Here is a 5,956-nt window from a genome sequence, read left to right on the forward strand (position 1 = left end):
TTTTTTTCTCTAAAATAAAATAACTGATGTTAAAATAAATAAATAAATAAAAACAAAATGACTAAAGATAAGTGCTTTCAAGGTATGGCGAAAGGGATCACTTCCACAATGTAGTTGGAAGGGTCAATTAAATTGTCACTATGGTAGAAAATAAAAAAAATAAAAAGAATCCAAGGCAGAAATGGCATGGTGAAGTCAGGAGTGATGGCAAATGCCTGTAACCCTAGCACATGGGAGACTAAACCAGGAGGACTACTTCGAGTTCATGGCCAGCCTAAGTTAAGAGTGAGTTCAATGCCATGCTGAAGTACAAAGTGACACCTTATTGAAAAAGATGAGGGGAGAGGGAAAAATAAAGGAGAAGAAAAGAGAAAAGAAGAGGAGAGAAAGAAAAGAAAAGAAAAGAAAAGAAAAGAAAAGAAAAGAAAAGAAAAGAAAAGAAAAGAAAAGAAAAGACATAATGGAAGTGAATGAGAAAGGAAAGCTGTTCAACCCATGGCAGGCAGGACCCAGAAGGCAGAGGGGAGCTGAGGATAAGAATACCTCTCCGTAAGTGCTGTCCCTAGTGACCTCCCTCTTCCAGCCAAGCGCCACGTCTTAATAGCACATTCCCCTATGAACTCCACAATGGATGAGTCTACTGACGAGTATAGCACTCTCTCTGTTCAATAACCTTCTAAAAGCTCCACCTCTCAACACATGAGGCTTTCCTAGGACATTTTAGATTGAAATCATGGCACCTTTTCCTTGTAATGTTGACATTTTCCTACCTATTGAGTAGCAGGTCTTCTTATAAAATATGCCTTGGCCAGTGCAATGTGAGGGGAAGTCCCATCCAGGTTCATGGATTGTCAAATTCTTTTATTTTCTTTTCACAAAGCATCATACCCTGCTCCACACAGAATCCTCCCCATCAACCTTATTTTCAAAGAGAAGATGACACAGAACATGGCTGGAGCCAACCTCAGCGGGCATCAGTGTGCTCAAGACCTAGACCTGCCCAATATAGCTATACCTGGCCTTCTGGCTTTTCTCCTTGCTCTTTTGGCATCCAGTGTTTGGATGCACATAGAGATCTTGCATCCTCTCTAAAGGCAGAAAACTGATTTTGCATTCTGAACTGGAAGTGTGAATCAAGGCTCCAGCAGGAGACTAGGAAACAGTCATTCAACTTTTAGAGGCTTTTATATAAAAGTAAGTACAAGCAAACAAAAAAGGAAAATCTTTAAAATGGAATTTGGCTAAACTAGCAAATGGTAGAACATGCTCTTTTCTCCTTGCAGGCCAGTCTGCAGCCTGCCTGGCTACAATGTGCCATCTTCATCGAAGCCCGCTTTGTACCACATTTTCCACACTGCCTCTGCAATTTGCTCATGAAGCAAAGGAGGCAGAATTATTTTAACTTGGTATGGTGACACCATATGTCTGCTACCACTTTCTGAACTAGCAAAATAAGGCAACTACCTGTTGTAGACAAATGAACTACAAAGCCCTAAGAGAGCAGAGGTTTATCTCTTCCTGGACCTCTGCCTGACTCAGGCTCCTCAGCGTAGATACCCATTGCATCAAAATGTGGCTTGAACAGCGGTGTTGGGACCAGGAACAGTAGGCTCTTTCACACACAACTGTCTCTCCACAGCAGACAAAGGTTAGGGCCCTGCCTTCAGGTTACCTAACACCTCTGTCTCTCACTTTCCTCATCTTCATATGACGTGTTGGGAGAGTTAATCGGTGAGTTAATATGTGAGCACTTTTAACAGGACCTTCACCATAATCAGTGATATATTATTGATTTCTTTCCTTGCTATCGGAGACACAGAGACACTATCATTACGCACATTCCAGCACGTATCTCTGCAAGTCTGATTGTGGTTGAAATTTTTAAACGCTGAATTTCTGGGTTAAATGTGTATATTCTGAATGTTAACTGGCAAACTCCAAATTGCTCTCCACAGAGGGCTGTAACAATTTACTCATCCATCAATACTTTATTTTACTTTGCATTGTCCTACATTTTATCAACAATGTGTTACATAACTTGCATTCTGAAATCTGAATAGTGAACAGAAACTTCTTTCTGTCTTTTACTATACATTAAGTTGACCATCCTTCTGAGTTGTACAATTTTTAGTCTTCATCTAAATGTGTTTTTATTTCATTCTTACTGTTAAATCTATTTAGCTGCCTATAGAATTCTAGATTAAAGTGTTTTGCCTGAGCACTTTGAGGGTACTATTTCATTGTTATGGCTTCTATAGTTATTGGTGATAGAAATCATAAGTATAATTTATGGTATGAGTTAAAGGAGAAAAGAAACATATGCATTTTAAGAGTTGTTAAATGGGTAGATATTAACATTTTGTACTTATTTTTGAATAAAACCTATTAGCAACATGGGAGTAATACATGTCAAATAAGGCTATATATTATTGTTGAGAAATGAACATTTGTTAGTTTTTATAACTGCCACAGGCTATTACATAATTCATTTAGAGCTGCACTACAGCTATGGAAATAAAGGAAATGAAATAATCCTGTGGTTCACATCATAAAGTGGCTATGACACATATTCTGGCCCCTTGTCAGCCCTGCATAGGCCATATGGGCCTGTACAAGGCACAGCCAAGCTCTGATTTCTCTTAGTACAATGCCCTATGATCCTCTACAGAGCACGAGAAGGGACAGCCACACAAGGACCTGCCTCAGCCTGTTTGTCATCAGTCTTTCATCTCAATGGGAATTACGGTGTGAGAGGCTGCTGGCAGGCAGTTTCTTACCCTCCAATCTCCAGGTCCATACAGATACAAGATGTTCTTCACCAAGTAGAGATGTGAGCAGCAAACACCTTGGTGGTGGTTTAGAGTTGGCTCCTCGGTGAGAGACCATCCTATGTCTTATGGATTCTTCCCACTGGCCCTCCCAGTTCTACATCTTCCTGTGGAACAAGGGGAAGGGAGATGTAATACACTGATTATGCTTTTGCTCTCTGTGTAAGTAATGAACTGTGCTTAGAGTGGAATGTTTGTGGCTTGCAAATTAATGTTACAGTTCAAATTCCCAATGTGATGGTATAGGGAATGTTGGGAGATGGGGCCTTTGAGAAATAGGCGCTGGGGGTGGAGCCTGCATAAGTAGGACTAATAATGTCTTTATTAGGAAAAATAGGAGCACTTGCTTATCCTCCCTCCCCCACTCATCAGAGGAGAATGTGCGAAGACACCATTCTAATTAGGAAGCGAGCGTTAACCAGATACCCGATCTGCTGGTACCTTGATCTTTGCTTTCCCTGCCTCCAGAACTGTGGGACATAAGCTTCTCTTACTTAACTAAGAGAAGTGATTTCCTCTTCCTTCTCTTAAGTTAGCATCAAGAACTGACTCGGGCAACCTGTCTAACTATTTGGGCTCATTGGTTCCTTCCTGGATAAATATGTGAAAATATGATGATCTAGCTTTGCAACTTCCACAGCATGGCTGCTGTGGGACTGACTAACTCTAAGCCAGCCTGATATCGGCCTGGAACATCCTAAAGAAAAGCCTGTGAAGTTGATAGAATCTAGCGAAGTAGCTAAGTAAGGTAAGACACACATACCAATAGCATCTCTATGTAGAAAAGCAATTAGGAAATGTAATGGGAAAAATCTCATGCTGAATTCACTTCCAGTAAGCTAGTGAATGAGAAAAAAATCATAAAAGAACCTCCATGAAAAACATGTACAATCTCCCAAACAAAATTATAAAGGTTTACAGAAGTAGGCCCAAAATGTTTGAATACTTTAAAGTGTCTATTTTCTTAAATACAAAGGACAAATATTTACAATGGCTATTACCATCTATATTGATGCCAATTTCTATAATTAATCCATTTATGAAAATTTCTTCTAAACTTGAAAAACAAAATGTTCAGTGAGATCAATTAAAAGCAAAGATGATTCTAGAACTATCAAACGTCAATTGTCTACTATGATCAAAACTGTACTTAGCCAGGGAGATAGCTCAGTGGCATAAGCACCTGCCTGGAAAGTGCAAGGTCCTGAATTCAATCCCCATGAACCAAACAAACAAACAACAACAAAAAAGAAACCCTGTATTTAAGATACAGAAAAATGATAACTGAGTGTGTCCAGCCTTGATTGTTACAGATATTAATTTAGGCTATTCACACTTAAGTGGTGTCTCAGTTACTTTTCTCTCCCTGCTGGGGCAAAATACCTGACCACCAAGACTGAGGAAGGAAAATTTAGCTCACAGTTAGTGGAGGTTTCCGTCCATCCTCGGCTGGCTCTAAGGCAGACTGGCAAAAGGCAGAGAGCAGCCGTTCACAGTAGCAAAAAACAGCAAAGAGCAAAGGGAGGAGCAGCAGCTGTGGCAACTACGAGCCTCTCTTCCCTCCTTACATTGTATGCAGATTCCCCACCATAGGGCAGGAGTAGCACTCAGACGCCAAATCCCAGCATTGGATCATATATTAATCACAGACTCTAGAAGCTGCCCCAATGATTGCATGAGGTTTTGAGGGGACAATGAGACACAAACCATCACAAATGGCCTTCATTAAATCATGTAGTAAACTGAAGTCACTTGTGTTTACATAGTAGGATTTTCAGAGCACAAATATCTAACATATACATTAATTTTCATTAGGAAAAATGAGAAAAAAGTACACATATAATTTCAAATATTGAGGTAGAAAGATGTTATAGTTTGCATCTAGATGTTCCCCCAAAAGCCTCATGTACTTGTAGGTGGGGTGTCCTAGTGATGGCTGCATCTACAGTGCGTGACTATTGCCAAAAGTGTGTGATGGGCCAGCGAGGTTGCTCAGCAGACTAGGCACCTAGTATGGCAAGTGCAGAAACCAGGGTTTGATCCCTGGTCCCACATGCTTCTCTGACCCCATCCCCTGTTGTGCACTGAGCCAGTGATCAAGTCCAAGAATGGTGGTGCATGCCTGTAATCCCAGTGCTGGGAAGGCGGAAAACAGGAGGATCACTATGAGTCCAAACTGTGTAGTGAGACTGTATCAAGTACATAAAAACATATATTAAAAAAATGTGTGATATTTGGATTAATTCCTTCATTGAGTTAAATTCTGAATGTGATTGAAGAGATTTACTGAAGAGGGAAGGCCTACCCTGGGTGATAATAATCAATAGTGTAGTAACCTGGCTAGAATTAAAAGGGACAGAAAGAAGGTAGGAGGCTGCTGCTGCTTTCTGCCTGCCCTTTCATGGACTTTCTCTTCTGCCATGCTGCTCTGCCTTGGAGCCAGTTGGCCAGGGATGGAAACCTCTACTAATTACAAGCTTAAATAAACCTCTCCTCCTTTTACTTGTGGGCATCAGGTGTTTTGTCCCAGCAATGAGAAAATTAACTAAGACGAAAGATGAAATTTTACTAAGTACAGCCACTATGCAGGACTCTGAACAAATCAGAGAGGTAGCACAAAGGCATAGCCACCAGAAATAGGAATGTATTAATTAATAACTTTTAATAGAAAGTGCTTATAACTGTAAAAACAGACATTGTCTATGCTGTTGAATTATCTCAAAAGCAGCACATTTGGATACAGTGGACACACTTGACAACGTACAGGCTGTTCTTGGACGCAGCATGCCTGATTGATCCTTAGGGTAGGACCAGGGCACAGTCAACTGAGTGCCCCTGGAGAAACCAGCATAACACCTGTTGCTATGAACCAGGTGTGAAGCTTCCCCTACTTTGTGCTTGCAGCTACCCTTGACAAAATAGCTCTCAATATACGTCGTCTTAGACAATTTAGAAACATTGCTGCCCAGTGTCGTCCAAGAGAAAGGCGGACTATAAAATCACTGTGCTGCATCCTCATCCACCTTATTCACTGGAGCTGCAACTGTATGACTTCTCACTATTTCTCAAGACTATATAAGATAAACATTTTTGATCTATTGGGGACATCCAGGCAGCCAGACCAGCTC

This window comes from Octodon degus, unplaced genomic scaffold (assembly GCF_000260255.1).
Source record: "Octodon degus isolate 3935 unplaced genomic scaffold, OctDeg1.0 scaffold00119, whole genome shotgun sequence".
NCBI classification, from domain to species: domain Eukaryota; kingdom Metazoa; phylum Chordata; class Mammalia; order Rodentia; family Octodontidae; genus Octodon; species Octodon degus.